This window comes from Ochotona princeps, chromosome 3 (genome assembly GCF_030435755.1).
Source record: "Ochotona princeps isolate mOchPri1 chromosome 3, mOchPri1.hap1, whole genome shotgun sequence".
Taxonomy (NCBI): Eukaryota; Metazoa; Chordata; class Mammalia; order Lagomorpha; family Ochotonidae; genus Ochotona; species Ochotona princeps.
In genome coordinates this window covers 79,994,607-80,015,879 of record NC_080834.1, presented here as the reverse complement: position 1 = coordinate 80,015,879, position 21,273 = coordinate 79,994,607, and the positions used below count along the sequence as shown (strand labels likewise).

At 38.6% G+C, this 21,273-nt stretch overlaps 1 protein-coding gene across 9 annotated transcripts in view; it reads left to right on the top strand.

Annotated features, from left to right (window-relative positions):
- The window catches only part of ZBTB20 (zinc finger and BTB domain containing 20), a 770,381-nt gene that overhangs the window by 531,125 nt on the left and 217,983 nt on the right, over positions 1 to 21,273 (top strand). Inside the window, exon 1 of one of the 9 annotated variants that reach the window (XM_058661919.1) lies at positions 16,335 to 16,847. The exons of the other annotated variants lie outside the window; for them this stretch is intronic. The gene's annotated coding sequence lies outside the window, so the exon portion shown is untranslated. Of the gene's footprint in view, positions 1 to 16,334; positions 16,848 to 21,273 lie in introns of those variants that run through there. 9 annotated transcript variants of the gene reach the window in all.

Below are 21,273 nucleotides of genomic sequence, written 5' to 3'. Positions count from 1 at the left end.
CTCATTGAGTGTCGTTTCAGTTTTTTTCCTGTTTCCAAATCAATTTGTGTTTTTTTTTAATATATAGGCTTTATGTATTCTGAATATTTGTTTACATATGTATCTAAAATCATCTGGACTTATTACTTTTTATTAATAGGTAATAAGTAATTTAAAACAGACTGTTATCAATTTCTTCTTAGTTATTACTTTAGTTAAGTCTTCTATTTCTTGTTAGCTGAATTTGCTAAACTTTTTTAGCAAAAATGAATACTTCACAGTATGTTTTCAAATGTATTTACTTAAAAATGTTCATATAGTCTAGATATTTTCAATTTGTTTATTTTTTACGTCCTTTACTTATTCCTAATACTACTCTTAACCTTTTGTTTCTCTAAGTTACTAAACATTTATGCTTCATTTACTTCTTTTTAACGTGGCTCTTGATTTAGTTTTTTCTTAATTCGATGTTATTACTTCATTTTTTGTTAGAAGTAGTTTCTCCGACTTATTTGTAGTGACAAGCCATTTTAATGTTTTCTGTGTTTTTAAATTTAATCATTGCTCATCTAATGTCAATAACTTTTACTATTTTTAGACATGAATTTTCAGTCTCTGGATTTTCCTCTAACTTTCTCATCACATGTCGTCTCTATTGTTGGTGTGTTTCATCTGCTGGTTAATTCCCCAAATGGCCACAGTAGCAGAGAAGTCAGATGTCAGGAACCAGGATTTTTGAGGTTCTTTTGAGTCTCCATGTTGGTGCCAGGATCCAAGTACTTGGGCTCTATTCTGCCACTTGCTCTGGCTCATGAGCAGGATGCTAAACTGGAAATGCAGCAGCTGAGACCAAATTGGCACACCTATATGGAATCCTGGGATTGTAGCAGGCAGCTTTACTGGCTGTGCTACCAGACCAGCTCTGAGGATTCAATCTTTAATATCAGGATTCCAATTCCAGAAAATTCTATTTTGTCATAATCTCTATCTTCTTCTGGAATTATTAAAAGATACATATTGGTTTCATAGTAATTACCACATCTCAACTGCCAATTTCATTTTTTAAATGTATATTCTCTTCTGAGTGGATTTTTAACATCACCTTCCAATATATATTATCCTTTCCTAAAATTGCTTTATCTGAAGTTTTCCATCTATAAACTTTGGATGTCATTTAACCTATGTTTTTATTTTTGAGATTTCTGATGGTTTTTATCATTTCAGTTTATGTTTATCCTTTTCAATCTTTTAATTTAATAATTAATTATTAATTTTACAGCTATTATAGCTTTATCTTTGAGCATCTCAAATATTCTGTTGTTAACTATCAGATAATTCTATAAAATCAAATTAATCTGGGTTCGGTGCCATGGCGTAGTGGCTAAAGTCCTTGCCTTGAAAGCGCTAGCATCCCATATGGGCACCAGTTCCAATCCCGGCAGCTCTGCTTCCCATCCAGCTCCCTGCTTGTGGCCTGGGAATGCACTAGAGCACGGGCCAAAGCTTTGGGACCCTGCACCCATGTGCGACATCTGGAAGAAGTTCCCGGATCCTGGTTTCAGATCGGCATAGCACCAGCCATTGCAGTCACTTGGGGAGTGAAACATCAGATAGAAGATCTTCCTCTCTGTCTCTCCTCCTCCCTGTATATCTGACTTTGAGATAAAAATAAAATAAATCTTTTTTAAAAAGCAAATTAATCTGGGATTAATGTTGTAGTTACTGATTTTACTGGTGTATTTTTTTAAGATTTATTTATTTGATTGGAAAGGCAGATTTGGAGAACAAAGGAGAGACAGAGAAAGATCTTCCATCCACTGATTCACTCCCGAAGTAGTCACTGTGGCCGGAGCTGAGCCAATCCATAACCAGGAGCCAGTAGCTTCTTCTGGGTCTTCCATGCAGGTGCAAGGTCCCAAAGATTTGGACCATCCTCCACTGCTTTCCCAGGCCACAAGCAGGGAGCTGGATGGGAAGTGGAGCACCCAGGACATGGACCAGTGTTCATATAAGAGGCTGCACTTGGGGATGGAGGATTAGCCAGTTGAACCAAGGCACTCTAGCCCTGGTTGATTTCCTTAAAACTAGATTTCTTGCTGTGTTTTAGAATTTTATTTTGCAGGTTGATCATGGGATATTTCAACTTGTCTCTTGCTTTTTTTTCTTCTTTTCTTTGTTTGCACATGTGGACTGGTGGTTTTCCACTTGTCTACATCTGGATCCCTGCAATCCTAGTCCCAGTCCAAATCTTCCTCCCTGCAAGAATGTTTGATTGCAAAGCTCCCTCATTCAGATTTGTAGCCATTTAAAAGATGTGGCCCCAGGAAGTAGTTGGTCAAGTTTTTGCAGTTTATTGTTGTTGTTGTTGAAGTAAGAAGCAGAATTGAGACCTACCTTTTCAAATAGAATCTTTTCGATTCCATTATGTCATAGAGCCAGACTTTCAGTCACCTCTGTGGGAGCCCAGATCTGATTACATCAAAGTGAGCTTTCAAACTCACTTATTTGTGTTTCTCCATAAACAATTATCTTTTAAACTCTGATCTTCTTGGTTTTCTCATTTTATGTTGTACTGATTTTTATTGCAGTAAACAATAGGTGTTTAATTTTTACCTCTTTTGAATTCAGGTACATCATTAAAAATTGTACTATAGATTGCAGTTGAGTATTTATACTGGGCAATGAGCTTTACATATATTCCTATTCAATCATCTCTACAGTCAATTATTTTTAATTCCATTTTATGGAATAGCAAATAAGAGCAAATTTGCTACATTCACTGTTAGGGAAGTTTTAACTAATAAATGGCAGAATTAACTTTTGAATCCTGTATTTTATACTGCCAGAACTAGTGTTCTTAAACTAATGCCTTTTGTTTAGACTCTGTGGGGTTTTTAAAATTTATAATAATAATTTTTGATATGTCAATAAATTAATTTTATTGTTATGAAAAACATGTAACTAGTCCTTCCTCAGGAATCTTTTTTTTAATGTGGCTTTATTCTTCCTTGGTCTTCTTTCTTATTCTCTCACTCTCTTGCTGTTTCTCTTTTGAGAAGTACATTATTCTAGCAATTTGGATGTTTTAAAGCACAGTTTGTTACTCCAGAATGATTACTAGATGATTATTTTGGCTTAAGTATTCTGGTTTATTCTCTGTAATAGTCATCACTAATGAAATATATGCTATATGAAAGAAAAATTTAGAATGCTATTTATCTGTTCATCTCTTCCTAGCACTGTTTCTATAAATATATATATGTATGTATATATATATGCTTATTAATGTTTGTGATAAAGCAATTAAAAATAATCACAAAAATTATTTTGTGTCATAGGGAGCTTATAGCCCAAAGTAGATGCTCAAGTAAATATTATTGATTGACAAATGGAAGGACCTGTTTTGCGTGCACACACATGCACAAAGAGAGATCTTTTTGAGAGTATCACTTAACTGAAGAATGCCCTATCATTTTATTTAAAATTTGGTTTTATAAGCGATTAAGCTACGTAATGATTTAAAAATTACTCTTTCTGGGGCCTGGCATTGTGTCACAGCATGTTAAGCCACCACTTATATAGCAGCATCTCATGTGTGAGCAGGTTTGAGTCCCAGCTGCTCTACTTTCAATCCAGCTCCCTGATAATGTCCCTAGAAAAGATCCAACTCTCCACTAATGTGCCTATGAAAGTATGGAGAGATGAGTCAGTACTTACTGAGATAGCGTTCCTGGATCCTGGCTTCACCTTGATGTGATTCCAGCCATTGCAGTCATTTGGGAAGTGAACCATCAGATGGAAAAAAAAATATCCCTCTGCCTCTCATCCTCTCTTTGTCTAAAAAAATTTTTTTATTTTTACTGGACAGTCAGACATAGAAAGAGGAGGACAGGGAGGAGATTTTCCATCTGTTAATTCACTCCCCAAGCAGCCACAACGACCAGAACTGAGCCAATCCGAAGCCAGGAGCCCAGAGCCTCTTCCAGGTCTCCCACGCAGGTGCAAGGTCTGAAGGCTTTGGGCTGTCTTCAACTGCTTTCCCAGGCCACAAGCAGGGAGCTGGATGGGAAGCGGGGCTGCTGGAATTAGAACTGGTGCCCATATGGGATCCTGATGTGTTCAAGGTGAGGACTTTAGCCAACAGGCTACTGCGTGAGACCCCGCCTCTGTCTTTATCTCTTTCTAGCTGCTCTTCAAGAAAGCAAACAAATCTTTTAATGAAAATCACACTGCCTTAAAAAAAAAGAAATAAATATTCTTTTTCCAACACATACTTGTGAAGCATCACTTGTGAAGCATCACTTTGCAGTCAATGAGCTGTTCAACAAGTTAGTCCCATTCATAGATATTTCTACGTTAGCCCCCTTTTTCCCACCCCAACCTTATAAATAACACATGTGTCTGGTTACTTCCATTATTACATCAGTTAAGTTTTAATTGGGAAAATTCTGTGAAATTCTTGAATATGAAGTGATGATTAAATAGCAGTCACATAACCCATGTCCTTCCAAATAGCTCATGGTGTTTACTGTTTAAATAGAGGTGTTTGCAGTGGTCATGTTGGTCTTTGTTGTTGCTTTTTAGGAGTATGTTCTATAATTTTCAACTATAGTTAAAAAATCTTTATATGAATTTTCTGGAAATTTGCATTTTCCTTGATATTATGAAGAAACTTAATAATGATTTACAATAAAGTAGAGTAAAAACATTGTGCTGTTATTGCACTAAAACAAACTAGCATTTGGGGAGTGAACTTTTTGCACAATATCCAAAACTGTTTGGAGACATTTTTGTAGACTTCCTCCCCTCTACTCCCTTTGCCCCACCCCAGGACAAAAATGGGTCCATTTATCCGCAATGCAAAAGCACAAATAATGACCCAGGCAGCTATTGCTTGCTTTGCAGGTTCCCCAAGGAATTAGGAGTGAAGAGTCTTATAAATTGAAACTGGGGCTGAGAGATGCATGATCAGCTTGTGTTCAAGTGTCTGGTTGGTCAAGGGAGCTCACGGCTTTTCTTTGATTGGTTGGTGAGGCCATCATGATCTTTAGGAAATCTTTTTGGCAAATTAATTGGCCTTGGGTTATGTGAAGATGGTAGTTACCTTCTGCACAGACCTGGTATTTCCCACACAAATCACTCCAGGACAACACAGGCCATGGAAAATGTTATCTATTGGAGAAGTAAATAATTCCTTGAATCTGGTAATTAGAAGCTTGTAAAGCCAGCTGAATCACTCCCTTAAGTCAGTGAATTTCTTTTGCTAAAGAACAGGCAAGGACATCTAGGGGATAAAGGATTTGGTTTGAAAGTGGCAGAAGAAGATCTCTGTAACTCTCTTTCAGATCATTTTTTAAAGATTTTTTTTTTATTGGAAAGGCAGATGTGTAGAGAAAAGGAGAGACAGAGAGAAAGATCTTCCATTCACTGCTTCACTCCTTAAGTGACCAAAACAGCCAGAGCTGAGCTGATCAGAAACCAGGAGCCAGGAGCTTCTTGTGGATCTGCCATGTAGATGCAGGGTCCCAAAGCCTTGGGCCATCCTCTGCTGCTTTTCCAGGCTACAGGCAGAAAGTTGGATGAGTAGTGGAATAGCCAGGACATAAACTGGCACCCATTAGGGATTCCAGCACGTACAAGGCAAGGCTTTAGCCACAATATCATGGCTTTGGGTACTCAGATCATTTTGTTAAAAGGAGAAATTAGCAAGAAAAACCAGTATAAACTGAGTCATTTGCTGATATGCAAATTTTAAGAAAATTCTAATGACAGATTAGGTCAGTTTATAAGTACATATTAGCCATGTCATAAGAATACTCAAACCTTCTATATGGCTTGATTTTAGCAATCCTTATGCGTAGCAACGTATTGAAATTTAACTGTCTTCCTAATTACTACTATTCTTTAAAATACTCAAAAATATATTTTTATCAATTTTGTATTCTAAAAACCCTTAACTTGGTATCAAGGGACTATGTTTCTAGCCTCAGTTCTGTCTTTTAATTAATTCCAAAGCACTGCATACTGATACTCTTTAAAGCACCCTGCCAGCTCTTGTGTTCTAATATACCATATTGTGCATTATATAGAACTATCCACATAATAACACTAAGCTGCATGAAAGCTCTATATAGTGAAAAGCAGAGTTAGGTCAAAAGAACATATACAGAGATATCTTTTAAGTGGGATGAATTTTGCCCTGCACGAGGGAACTGAATTTAGCAGATAAATATTCAGAGCCAACAGATCATTCAGTACTTGATCAGGACTGACATGATAAAAGCATCATTTTCAAAAATACCCTAGGACATCAACAAATAGAGTAGACCAGAATGGAAGAAACCTGGAATACAGACAAAGAAGACACGATCCCAGGGTTCAGTGTGAGATGAAAAGCGTTCAGATCATGGTGTTACAATCAGAGTTCAAGTAGGAGCAAATGATATGAAGACATGAAAGATACATGTTCATGAAAAGACTAGTTAAAAAGAATATAAAAAGAAAAATCATGAATGAGGAAATGTAAGTGTCTAATAAACATATGAGAAAGCATTGTAACACCAGCAGCTAAAGATGTGACTTCCAAAATGAAATAAATCTTCATGACACTGAGTGTGCAGGAAGACAGGTATTCCAGAAGGTGATGGAGGGTATATATTGACATGGAATTTTGCAAAGTAATATGAGATTACATATCAAGAACTTTTGTGTAAAAATATATCCTTTGACCCAGTAAATTAACTTCTAGGCATTTTCTCCATGAGAAGGTGAATCTCAAATAAGTGCCTATACAGGGCCTGGCGCAGTAGCTTAGCAGAAATGCTTGCCTTGCATGCACTGGGCCCCTTATGGGTGCCCATTACTGTCCCAGCTGCTCCACTTCCCATCAGCTCCCTGCTTGTGGCCTGGGAAAAAAGTCAAGGATGCCCCGAAGCCTTGGAACCTTGCACCGCATGAAAGACCTGGAAGAAGCTTTTGGCTCCTGGCTTCTGATCATCTCAGTTCTGGTCGTTTTGACCACTTGTGGAGTGAAACAGCGCATAGAATATTTGCAGTATTCAAAATCAGAGGAACTATTGAACAAATTCTGGAATACTCATGTGTATCATTCCACACATATATGTGTATTATGTAGTTCTTTTTTAAAAATTTATTTATCTTTTAAGATTTTTACAGATTTTACAGATTTACAGAGTGAAGGAGTGACAGAGTGAAAGTTCTTACATCTACTGGTTCACTCCCGAAGTGGCCAAAATGGCCAGAGCTGAGCCAATCCAAAGCCAGGAGTTTCTTCAACGCTGGTGCAGGGTCCCAAGGCTTTGGGAGGTACAGTGTTCCAAGCCTTTAGGCCATCCTTTATGACTTTCCCAGTCCACAAGCAGGGAGCTGGGTGGGAAGTGGAGCAGCTGAGGCATGAACCTGTATGGGATCCCAGTACATGCAAGGCAAGGATTTAGCCACTATCACACTGGGCCCAATTGTGTAGTTCTTAAAGATATTTTAAAGGACTTTTTAAAGGAATTACTATGAAATAATATAACTGAAAATATGTGATCTAGTAGAAATGAACTCATATATATATCCAACATCATCGCAAATTTTAAACTGCAAATACATGATTATAATAAAAAAATATATTGAAACGTAAGATTTATCACTGTATTGTGAAAGTGTCATTTTTTTTATTTCTTGATCCTTCTAAATGCTCTAGAAAATTCTAATATGAAAAAGGTTTAAAAGCAATCAACAAAGAATTTAAGTAATTAGCTTGAATTTGATAATTTAATAATATATGTCTAATTATAATACATCAAATATATAAAATGTGTGATATATTGTATATATGTGTCGCCAACCTGCAGCAACACTGCCTACAAGGCACACTCTTGAGGGTCTGGGAAAAGCCGGCACCGCGACCGGACCACTTATTGCCAGAAGCGGCTGCCTTTATACTCTTTCTCTGCTGCTTTTTCCCCATTCTTCTCCCTGCAGGACTTTTTGCTTTTGTACCCCTATCTGCTGCTTCTCTCCCCGTTCTTCTTCCCGTAGGTCTTACCTTTCTCCCCATAGGTCTTAGCTTTTCTCCCTGCTTTTATACCCCTCTCTCCACTGCTTTTCTCCCCGTTGCTCTTAGCTTTTCTCCCTGTAGGCCTTATTGCTTTTGTGCCCCTCTCTGCTGCCCTGTTCTTCTCCTCGGCTGTCTTAATGCTTTTTGCGGCTGCTTTTATACTGCTCTCCACCAGTCACTTCTGCCTTGGCGCTACCTGATAGGCCAGTAGCAATGACATAATCGCAGTGAGGGTATTAGCCTATCCCTGTGACTTCCTGTTTACCTGCTGGAGAGACCAACCCTGCCATCCTGCGATGGCCTTTCATGCTCATCGGGGCCGCTCCAGCGCCCCGCTCCCCACATACGTGTAAATGTTTTATATATATTATATATACTATATAGAATTTCACTTTCTGCAGATTGAATCATTCATATTATTTCACATGTAGTGTTTCCCAGAGCCTGTCTGTTTTTCCCTTCCTTCCTTTTTGCTCCCTCCACTTTCTCTCCCTTGCGTCTTTCCTACTTTCCTTTCTTCTTTCTTTTGCATACCTGTACTTTGGCCTTAAGTGGCCAAGCTTTACTTTGACTTTTCTGTAGAAATTTTTTTCTGTACAGTTTGACATTAATGTATTAAGAACACATTTACATTTATATAAAATGATCTCGTCAATAAAGAAGGGCATCTAGATCACATTTTATGTTTTCAGTTGTTTTTTAACTTCTGATTTTCTCTTAATATAAAAAAATGTGTGTATCTAATAATGCCATTTGTAATAATTCAAGCAGATGAAAATGAAGGAAAAGACACAACCAGTATGTCACTGTAGAACAACTTGTATTGAGTGAAATAAAGTAATACTGTTAAAATTTATTAGGCACCCATCTCAAGTTTAGAATTTCAACTGCTTTGTGTAGAAATTGATAAACATAACAACTTACTTGGCTCTGGACCCAGAAATCTTGACCCTTAATTGGATGCCAGAAAGAACAAACCAGATAAAGTTTTATGGGCTCAAAATATTCAAGTTATTTATTCTGCCCCTTTTCTAACAAAACAGTATAAGGAAAAAATGTAATCTTTAAAATCTAAATTCCTTATACTAGCCAATGGCAAAGTGCTAGAGTAACTAAAAATTTCCAGACCTCGCCCTTTTCCCTCTGCCAATTCAATATACCACTCTCTCTCCCTCAGGCCTCACTGACTGGACAAGTTAACTAAGAACCATTTGTACACAAACTCATCTGCTTTTCAAAACTGCAAGTCCAGTGAAAACAGAGACCATGTTCTGTTTGTCTTAGTTATCTCAAGTTCAGGCAAAGTGCATGATTATAGAGCCAACTAATGAAGGATTAGCAGTTTCGTTTAGTTGATTTTATTATCTACCAAAAAATTCTAAGGAAAAAAGTCACTTAGACTGCATTTAGACTCTGCAATCCTTATACTCGGCCATTATTATATAACCAATCTTAGTAGCATTCAAGTAAGTTTCTACAGTTTATGAACATTTTGGAAGAAATAAATATCTTTCAAGGACATATTTTTCTTCAAGGCTAAAGGTTTAGTAGTGTATTTCTTTTTTTTTTTTTAAGATTTGTTTTTATTACAAAGTCAGATATACAGAGAGGAGGACAGACAGAAAGCAAGATCCTCCGTCCAACGATTCACGATTCACTCCCCACATGAGCTGCAACGGGCCAGTGCGCGCGGATCCGATGCCGGGAACCAGGAACCTCTTCCAGGTCTCCCACGCGGGTGCAGGGTCCCAACGCATTGGGCTGTCCTCGACTGCCTTCCCAGGCCACAAGCAGGGAGCTGTATGGGAAGTGGAGCTGCCGGGATCAGAACCAGTGCCCATATGGGATCCCGGGGCTTTCAAGGCGAGGACTTTAGCCGCCAGGCCACGCTGCCGAGCCCTAGTAGTGTATTTCTTAAGAACTTTTCCAGTTACTACTTTTGCATCCACAAAAGTTACTAAATCTCTTTAACTCTTAATCTCCTCCTCTGAAAGGTGGGAAAATCATCTTTATAGTTCGTGCTGTATGGACTTGATGAGATATCGCATATCAAATAACACCTGCCTGGTTAAACCCTGAACTATTATTTACTAAAAATAGTGCTTACCAGGACACGTGGTTAGCCTTGGAAATGAATCTTGATAATTGAGACAGAGTATATAGATATATCATTTAGTCTCTTCCTGTATTTAGAATCAGAGAGCTTTAAGTGCATAAAGCAGGGAATTTCAAGATTTGTAGTATAAGAATTACTTGAAAGGATCTACCTCACTAATTCAGTTGGCTTGATCAGGGTGAGCTTTAGAGAATGCTCCCTGTGTGGTTCTGCTGCAACTAGCCTGGAATCCAGCTCTGAATAACCCAGTTGTCATGATTCCATCCCAACCTTGTTCATATCACCTCTAGCCCTGTGGAACCATTCTGCAGGATTCAACCTACTCTATGATCTGTAGCTTGGCTACCATAAGCCGTGCTATGTGTACCTGCCAACCCCAATCCGATGAAAGCAGAAAAATAGGGAAGGCAACGTCAATTGAGAAAACCTGAGTAGCCACAGCAAATTATCTGTTATTTTGTATTATTTGGAGTAATGATCTACATTAGTCCAAATGTGAGCTGATTTGAGAGATGGGCTTGAACTGCAAAACAATAGTTTGCTCCCAATAACTGGAATGTCTGGGTATAGTGGAGTTTATCTCTTGTTTTTTATGGAATTGCTATCTATAGAAATTAGATGAATAAGCACAATTGAAGTGCAAAGTGTTAAATGCATGCTTTGATTTAGTCAATGCATTTGCACATTGAAGTAATTAGGATGTATTTAAAAGCATTCTGCTTGCAATACTTTGTTCTTCATTTCCTACAAATCAAATTAGTGAGGGGTAGATTTGATTTTGACATCATTTTGAAAATATTTTCTTTTTCTTTTTTTAATTTCCTCAGTATTACATTTTTACAAAGTTCAAAACACAACCAACTGTGACTAAATTCATAAAAACAAAACAGAAGTCCAAAGTGCAAGAAAATGGAAAACAGCACAGAGCAATATGCAGCAGAGCCACGTAAATCATACCTCACGAATATAGTTGTAATAACACACCTTATCCATGTCTGATCAATTAATAACAAATTCATATTCAGATAGCAAACAGCTCATTCTTTCTCTTTGATTGAGTGCCCCAAATTTAATTATTCATCTCAGTTCAAATAAATAAGAAAAGACAGCAGCCAGATCTACTGAGAAAACTTAACCATCTCCTGTTTTCATTGTACTATGTGTAAAGCAATGAATCAAAATGTGAAGAAAGAATTCAAAGGGTGCTTTCCTTGCTTGCAAAAAAAGCATTCAAGCAAGGCTATTGGTTTTTAAAATAAAGTTAGATTTGACAGAACCGAGAAATGTAATGGAGCTGCGAAGTATAAACAAAGACAGCCCCGAGTGTCTTCTGCACACCATCAAGAGTACAGGTTATTTTACCTCCCTGAGCCTCAGTGTTCCCATCTGTAAAGTGAGGGCAGTAATTAAAGAGCTGTTTTAATAATACATAATAATGTATTTGAAGTGCCTGACATTTAATGTATACTCAATAATTGACAATAATTATTATTAATTCAGGAAAATGAAATTTGGATAGATAAGATGCCAAAATTCTCAGAAAAAAATTCGACAGTAGCATTTTATGATCTCGCTTTCCCAGAGGCTATTTACATGAGTCACAGATTTTACTATAGGACTTCACCATGAGTCCTGCAAAAGGAAGTGTTTTACCTTATTTTCTTACTTGAAAGGCAGAATGACACAGAGGAAGAGAGATCTTCCATTCAGTGATTCACTCCTCAAATGGCCACAAAGGCTGAAGTTGGGCTAGGCTGAAGCCAGAGGCCTAGGACTCCATCTGGTCTGTACCATTGGTGGCAGGGACACAAGCGCTTGTGCCTACTGTTTTCCCATGCATATTAACAGGGAACCAGATTGGAAGTGAAACAGCCAGAATTCAAACAGGAACTCCAACAAGGGATGCTGGCAGGTGGCAACTTAACTCATTATGTCACAATGCTGACCTCCCCTTATACTGTTTGCATATTTAAATGAGAAAACTTTGCCAATATAAATAATTGTATTATTTTATTGATGATAAACATAGCTTTGACCATAAGTCTGATTTCTCCTCTGTTTTTCCAAAGCTACTTTTATTCTTCTATAAGTATGCATATCTGTCTAGAGAAATGAAGGAGAGCAGAGTGAGAGAATGGACAAGAATAGTGGATCATCTTGACTTCTCAAGAACCCGAGGGGGTTGGTCAGATCAACCGCTCTGATAGGATCAACCTTCTTGGTGGTGATTGGTTCTGTGTTTCATGTAATGGAAATGCTGTATAAATGAAGAGAAATAAAAATAAGAAAATATCAATATAGTGTAAAGAAGCCAATTTAAAACTAGTTTATTCAGATTGTAGGGAGAGCTGTGAGCTTCTATACCTCTTCAGTGAGGTTGGCTCCATGTAGAATAACAGCCATCTGGGTTAAAAGCTACCATTTCTTTCTTGGCAGAGGTGGCTAAACCAGGTGAGCCTGTTAGCCTTCATTTAGATATAAGGTTATCTAAATTAAAAGGAATCATGGAAAAATTCTATTCCAAGAGCTTCAGTTCTCAGCTGAAGAATCTGGGGGGAATGACTTACAAGCCCTTAGTAGCAAAATTTGTTGGTAAAGTTGAGCTTCTAGATTCTAGTCAAATTCATTCTATTTTGTATCATGCTACTTGTGTGTCCTGGGACTGTCTGTACGCTTTGGGGTTCCCACATGTCCACAGTGGTTTTTGTTTCTGTGACCAAAAGAGTCCAGTGAAGTACCCAGCAGTGCAATCTCACTAGAATCCTCTCACCTGTTTTGGCGTTGTCCATACAGCCTAAAAGACAACAGGAAAGGGTTTTTACATTAGACTATTAAATTTTTTTCACCAAGAAATAAACTGTAATAAAGTATTCTTAATCGTTTACAACTTATCCAAGTTACTTTAGTCCTCTTCATGTTATCAACTGGAGCTACAAGAAATGGTAAACAAAGAATCATAATTTGGAGCACAAATGAAAAGTTCTGACTCAGGGTGTTACCCAGAGGAAGAGAAGGCCAGATAGGCTGTGGCAGGTTTGTTCATTAGACCCAATAAGTCACCCAGAAAGTTGAATCTTACAGAAGTAGGGGAAAAATAAGAAAAGATGAAGGAATAGAAGAAAAGGCAGGCAACAAAGAGAAGGTGTGGCATAATGATATGGTCCTAGAGTTGTTTATTTGTTCTCTTCCTAAGTCACTTGCTCAGTGGAAAAGTCTTATAATCAGGTCCTTTGTGTGCTGTTACCACCACTTGTATTGCTGTATCAACTAATGACTAGAATTCTTTGAATCAAGTGTTAATCACATCCACCAAGAAAAAAATTAATTATTGGGTAGGTAAATATCTTTCCTGTCCACCTATAGAGAAGAGAAAGTGTTGATCGGCTGTTAATGGTGAGCTAAACCAGCATACCAGGATTTTTTATAAATGCTTTTCCCAGGTCCCATTGAATCTATGGCTGAGATTTTAGTTGTATACCAGCTGTGCATGCAAAATCTCATAATTATTCTTACTGTATTAAGCATTTTATAGCAATTTGGTTTCTAAAATGCTATGCAATAGTTTTTATGCAAGTGTACCAGACATGTAAGCTGTTCCAATGAAAACATTTCCTTTCTTTTAGACACATAGTTTTAGATTTCCAAACTTAGTTATTTGCATTGATGGAAGAATCTTTGGGACAGACATCAGATCTGTGTGTGTGTGTGTGTGTGTGTGTGTGTGTGTGCGTGTGTGTGTGTGTGTGTGTAGGAGAGAGAAGCCAGTTGGATTTTTTCTCGCACACATTTTATTTCTTGGAGCATGCTTCTCAGAAAGGGGGTTTTCGCTCGTTTTATAACCCTGATATTAACGAGTACTGCCGCTGAGCATTAGCTCCTCACGGCGTATCCTGTTGAGAAAGGTACCAGGGAAGAAGCCAGGTGGTCTTTCACATTCCTCCAGGACAGATTGACAAACCTGCAAAGGACTTGGACTTAACCTCTCTGCAGAAGGCTGACACCTCTAACACTGGTGCACATGCTGCTGCGCCCTGCAGTGGCAAGTCTTGGGCCTGAGCCCAAAGCTGGTGTGGAGTTTGAACCCTTGGCATTCTGGCCCAAGGCCAAGTGCTATCAATGGAACCCCACTGACACCTTTAGTTATTCTTCCTAGATTAGGATAGTAATTTACTTGTCTCTTTGATGTCAAGTGTCTGGTTTTGTTTCCAGATGCCTCCCAGCTCATCTGTATTCCAGGGGTTTCAAAGGACTTTAAACTCATTGGTTCTTTCCTTTGTCATTTCCATTTGGGGAACGCAGGAGGGATACGGAGAAACTGGAGAGAGGTAAAGGAGGGAGGTCTTGTGTGTGTGTGATGTAGAAGGCAGGTGGGGAGGGCTCTGTGACAAGGCAGGAGTAATGAAAGGCATATTCTCTTTCAGAATATCAACCATTACAGCAGAGCAAGTCAGAATGGAGTTTAAGAGGTGATGCGTAGGACAATGTAGTGAAAAGTGTTATTAGATTCATGTGTAAAAGCCCTCCAACCAGCAGTAATCTCAGACTCCCCCAAACAATTGCAGTATATGAAAGAGATGAAGAGGCCATAGAAATTTTATCCCAATGCCAATAAGGTAACAGCTCTTGGATTTTAACATGCAGTCGGAGGAAAAGGCATTTATACATGGGTGTCATTTCATATTTACAAGGGTCCGTCTAGCACTGTTTATTGATTTTGCTACAATTTTTTCCCCAGGACCCTGTAGATAGATAATTGCTAGAAATGTCCATCATTAGCACAGCAACAAGAGCAACCATTGCACTTAGAAAAAGACACACACAGGACCCTGCAAGCAAGCATCAAATAGAGGGAAGAGTTACACAATAACACGTGCAGCTATAACTCCAGGCAAACACACACAACACCCTGTGTAGCCATTGCAGAGAAAATACACACAGCCCCCTGTGCAGCCATCACACATCAGGAAAATACACACATGACACCCCTATGCAACCATCACACCAGGCAAAAGCACAGACATAAAATGCTAAGTCAATAGGAATGAACAGCTCATAAAAGCCTACTGGAATAGATCACATCACAGCCAGGTACATCTGTTCTCAGCACTAGCCATTATCGTTAGCTTAAAATGCTTAAAATCACTGCACATCCTCAGGTCTAGGGACAAATTATTCCAAGAAGCTTCTACTAAATAGATTTTGCAATGCAGTGAAGGGGACCTCTACTACATTAAAGTGATGCATTTTGCATCTCAAAGGCTGTCAACTGTATTTAGAGGAACTGGTTGATTGAAGAACAATGCTGTAAGATAGGAAAGCAATTTTTCTGGCCTTTCCAAACCTGGAGGTGATTTTTACCCCAACTTGAGTGAAGTGTGCAATTGAATGGGCATCCCTCAGATTGAGAGGTGACTAATAAAAGCAGAATTGGCAATAGCTTTCAACTGGTGCTGCAGAGAAAGCCACTGCATCCTATTTCCAACTGGAACTTACGGTGCTGTGTCATGTCTGAAGGCATCAGTGAGGTCAAACTTCAAGCCATCAACTTGAGATAAATAGGAAGCAACTGTAGTCTTGCATTGGAGAGCCATGTGCTCTACTGGGGGAATAAAGGCACCACCCACCTCGCCTTTCTCCAGTGCTTTCTCTTTATCCTCTTGCCTTGGTCTGTGATGTTATGCTGACTGTGTGACACAGGGGTTACCACACTGTGAGAGAGACTCAGCGTATCCTTCTGAAGAGTGGCCCAAAAGAGCCAGCTAGAAAGAACTTCAAGCCTACAGTGCCCATGTTTCAATTACAGTGGCAGCAGTTTTGTGTTTCCACTGAGTGAGAGAAGTTTCAAGCTAGCTTGTTAAGAATGATTTACACCATAATTCTAGGAAAAACAAATGTGAGTGACTGAGATTTGAAAGGAAAGAGTAGGGGGGAAGTGCCAGACCAAACAAATCCTAAGTAAATAGGGGGTGGGAATTGGGGGTGGGATTGAGGGTGGGAGTGGATCTTTTGTTTCTTTGCTGATTTCTTTGGAACAAAAGAGAAAATGTATTTACTATTGGTAATTACTTCTCTCACCTGGGTGGAGTGAGGCAGAGGAAAGTAAAATCGCACCATGCGTTCCATGTAAAAGCGAAATGTTAGAACAGTATAGATGTTTGCCTTAAATTCGCGTGACTACATCTTCCTGGGAATGAACAGTTCTGGAAACAAGAACTGAGAATTCCACTCCCCGACCTCCATGTGATAGAGGAGGTTTTGTTAGGGTGAGCCAAGTATTTTTCATAAAACAATGTGCTTGGTGACTGAGGTAATTACATGGTGACTAGGACATACCTCATGGTATATTGTAGAAATTGCAAATACCTGCGTGATAACTATAGTAACTATGGTTATCACTACTGTATTATCTCCTGATAACTATATAATTAGTTTGTGTCATCAAAGCACACTAAACGTATGCTGGTTCCAGCTACTCTGATAGAAAAAATAAAATAAACTTTTTTGCAATGGGAAGAAAAGCTAATGAAGAAAGTTGCCAAGAACAGATATTTTGTAATCTGTGCTAAATCTCTGCTGGAAAACATGAACAGTAACGAAGCTGAGAAGACAGTAAAAGAAATTCGGGGCAAGGTGCCAGACGCCCAGACGGAAGGAGAATGTGGACCAAAAGATTGCGACAATCGGGTAATTATGGTTTATGAATTTCAGCTTTAATCTGTAGTTCAGTGAGTCCTGATTAAATATCTGTTAAACACAATTAAAGTTTGTTTTTGTATTTCACCGTCTTGATCAGAATAATTAGAGACTGCGTGTTTCATGTCAAAAGTAGCAAGAGGAATTTTAGTGAATGAACATCGTTTTTAAAAGCCATTTGTAGCACCAGCTGTTGGCATTATTTTATATTTTAGTGTTATCAGCATAAAGATGGTCCTCTGGATGCTGAATAGTTTCCAGCAGGACAAGAATGCTGTATAGCTATGATGGGCCTGGGCTGAGACTTCAGTGGTTAGCAGCCAGTGTGCATAGGAAACAATGAGCAGGGGAGAAGGTCAGGGAGGCACAGAAGACAAGAAGGAAGACATTTGGGCTAAGTTTACTCAAGCAAGGAGCTAAGTGAGGGAATTTCTCACATGTTAGCCATTTGTGTTAACACCTGCAAATGCCGGGTGGCTTATTGAGATGGGTTATACATAGTATCTGAAGGAAGAGCACAAGAAAAATGTCATGAGAAGTTCTAGAAAACTGTGTTTTGTTGGTTCTCTTCTTCAAAAAATAAAAAAGTGCCTCTTAGTCCTAGAGTTAGTAGAAGGAAGTGATGAAAGAAGTATGAATTCTTAAAAATGAGCAAGTTGAAATATACATAGGATTGAATGAAATTGGGTAAAGGAGTAAATAAAACTATACAGACCAAAGCTTAGTCTATGCCTTCGATTCTCTCAGGTCAAGAGGATTAGAGAAGTGTCAGTTACTGTCTCTTTAAGAACTGTGGGAGCATGTGTAAAAATGTGTGAAAAAAGAAATGTCTGTGTAGCATACCATAGGGTGGTATTCAAAGAAATGATTAGATATGATCTTGCCTGCTATTTGAAATTTAATTTCTTAGGATATTTCAGGCTCTATGATAGACTGAATAATGCTTCCCCCCCCCCCCAAAGATGTCCACTCTTAATCCTCAAAACTTGTGACTGTGTTGCCTTATGTGCCAGAGGGACTCTATAGGTGTGATTAAGGTAGGGAGCTATGGAAAGCAGAGGGGGAGATAGTCTCAGACTATCACAGGGGTCCTCCTAAAGGAAAGAGGGAGAAAGGAGAGTCAGAGGAGATGGGAGCATCACAGTAGAGACGAGAAGGATTTGAAAATGCTGTGCTTCAGCGTTTTGAAGATGGCAGAGCCTGGAGTAGCCTGGAGGAGCTGGATCACTAAGGAAAGGGGTTCTCCCCAGGTCCTCCAGAAAAAAAAAAAAATGGAACTCTGGTGATACCTTGATTTTTAAGCTTCCATCCTCCAGTACCATCTTGTTTATTAAGACGTCAAGTTCATGGAAATCTCATACATCAAGAATAAGAAACGATAATCTCCAGGAATCCGCTTTAAGGACTCAATATTTTCAACGTGATGTAGTGAAAAGTACATCAAGCTGTGAAAAGAAATTAAGACTGTGAATTTAATTTTTTTAAGATTTAATTTTATGGAAAGGCAGATTTGCAAAGAGAAGGAGACAGAGAAAAGGATCTTTTATCCATTGGTTCACTCCCCAAGTGGCCACAGTGGTTGGAGCTGAGTTGATCAAAAGCCAGGAGCCAGGAACTTCCTCTGGGTCTCCCACTTGGGTGTGTGCTCCCAAGGATTTGGGTCATCCTCTCTTGCTTTCCCAGGCCACAAACAGGGAGCTGGATGGGAAGTGGATCAGCCGGGATAAAAATTGGCACCCATGTGGGATCCAGGGGTATGCAAGGAGAAGATTTAGCCATTGAGTCATAGTGCCAGGCCCATGAATTTAATTTTCTAAGGCCCATTTTCAGACTGTCTTAGTACCTTTATTTTAGGGATACCTGCTATGTTAAGATTTTAAGCAGCCTAGACTAAAATCATAGGCAAGTACAATCTTATCTATTACCATTTGCCAGTAGTATATCCCACATGAATAGAACTGTTTGCGGGCAGGGAGGACTGCAACATGAGATGAATTTCTCTTATAATAGCAGATAATATTTGAATACTTACCATAGGTTAAGTCAACGCCTTTACCAATGTTTGACCTTTAGGGACCTATGGGAATAGCAATTTAATGTGATACTATATATCTAGTGTTATTTAAAACTTCTTAGCCCTTCATGAGGACTCTGGAAATCTGATTAAAATCTACTCCCAAATTAGTAAATTTTAGAGTTACTTAGAGGCATGGATAATAATATGCTTTATAAAGTACCATTAAATGTAAGATTGAAACCCAGTTGGCCATAGATGCTTAAGCAGATTGGGAGATGGCTGATATGTGTCACGTATGCTTTTAGAAAAAGTGACATTTTTAACGTCATGAGTTGTGGGGGAGAGTGACTGTAACCCAGATAGGCAAAGACCATGACCAAAATTGGCTATCTACGCTGTTGCATCCAAGAGTCTGAAATACTGCAGAGGAAAGAGGATAGCATGGTGGTAAAAAGCTTGAGCCTGGCATCAAGAACCTAAATGAAAATCCTGGTTTGTTCACATGTGAGCAAGTACCTTCCTATTTCTTCCCTTTCCTGGCTTCTAACAGAAATAACGATAATACTTGGTTTGTGGACACAATTGCTAAGAAAATTAAAGGAGGTAATAAAATAAACTGCTTAGAAAAGTATCTGACTGTTGGTGAGCACCCTTAGCTATTAGTCTCTGTGTTTATCATCCTCTTCCTCATAGACTGAAAAGTAGCACTCAATTAAAAAAAAACTTACTAAGAAAAACATGCCTTGCTTATTGATAATTATTATATTTAGAAAAACGTCATCATATGGCTATATAGTCCAAAGGTAAAAATCTATTCTGAACCATTCTTATACTGTAAGGAAAATTATATATCTTAATCATTGAATTGGAAGACTATTATATTCATTGCTTACCTGTTGAGAATGAAAATGAATTGAGAAATAACCCACAAAAGCACTATGTCAAAGCTGATAAGTAAACTTGACCTACACTTCTACTTAAATATTTTCTTTTTGGTTGTTTATCTATTGCCTTGTAACAGCTTTTTTTCACCCTATTAATTGATCTTTAAGCCTACAATAACACACCTGAAAATAAGCTAAAAGTACTACAAACATGAACCGGAGCACAGTGGTCTTTAATTAATAAGACGATTGAAAACATCTCTCCCTTCCCATCTCTTTTCACTGGGACCAGACATCTTTATTCCTATGAGCTCCAAGAAGGGTTGGCCACACTGTGAGGCCCAGCATGCCTGTGAGTCATTACTGGAGAGGAGAGTATATCCAGCCACCAGTACTATGATTTTCACAGACATTACCTCACTGTAGAAAATATTGAAGACAGGAGCCTTCCAGGATGCTTGGGGCTGACTGGGAGACACTCTTTTGAGAATGGTGTTTCTTTTTCTTTTCTTTCATTTTTTTTAAATTGGAAAGTCAGATTTATAGAAAGGAGATGCAAAGATATTCCATCCACTGATTCATTCCTTCAATGGCCAAAATGGCCATAGCTGAGTCAATCTGAAGCCAGTAGTCAGGAGCTTTCCTCTATGCCTCCCATGTGGGTGCAGGGTCCCAAGGCTTTGGTCATCCTCCACTGCTTTCCCAGTCCACAAGCAGAGAGCTGGATGGGAAGTGGAACAGCTGGGACATGATCGCTAGCACCTATATGGGATCCTGGCACTTGCAAGATGAGGATTTAGCCAGTGAGCCGTAACACTGGGCTCCAGGAGAATGGTATAATTAAAAGAATTTCCTAACCCCTTTTGCTTGTGGCTTCCAACAGCAGTCTCTTGAGAGCTGTGGGCCGTTCCCCTCTACAAGAACTACTGTTGAAAGGATTCAGAAATTCTCTAACCTGTCAGTAGGCTTCAGACACTTCAACTCCCATTTAAATAGTGATCTAAGAAAAACATTGTGGGACTGACAAGATTTGAAACCACAATTCTACAATACTTACTGTGTGAGTTTGGATCGGTCTTTAATGTGTACTGGGGTTCTAGTTTTTATTGGAGAAATTAGTACTTCTGATACTAAAGAATAAGAAAGCATGGATTTCCTTTCAAGGGATTCTGAGGTATGTTTTAAATAGCATTTAGATGAAAAGCACTGTTAATATTCTTGTTAGCCTTTTTATTGTGTAGCACTCATTTATTCATTCAGTCAATAAATATTTGTTGAGTCTCCACCATTCTGGACATTGGCAATAGAGTAATGAGGACTCAGAGGTCCTGCTTCCTCATGGAACACTCTGGTGGTGGAGGATAGGTAAATAAATATGTAAACATGGTCAAACACACTGCAATGAAAAAAATAATAGTGCTACCAAATAGAGATGGCCGGTGAGGAGATAGTATTTGGCTGATGTTATTTAACCAGTTACATGAAATATATGGAGGAAAACCATTTGGGGTAAATA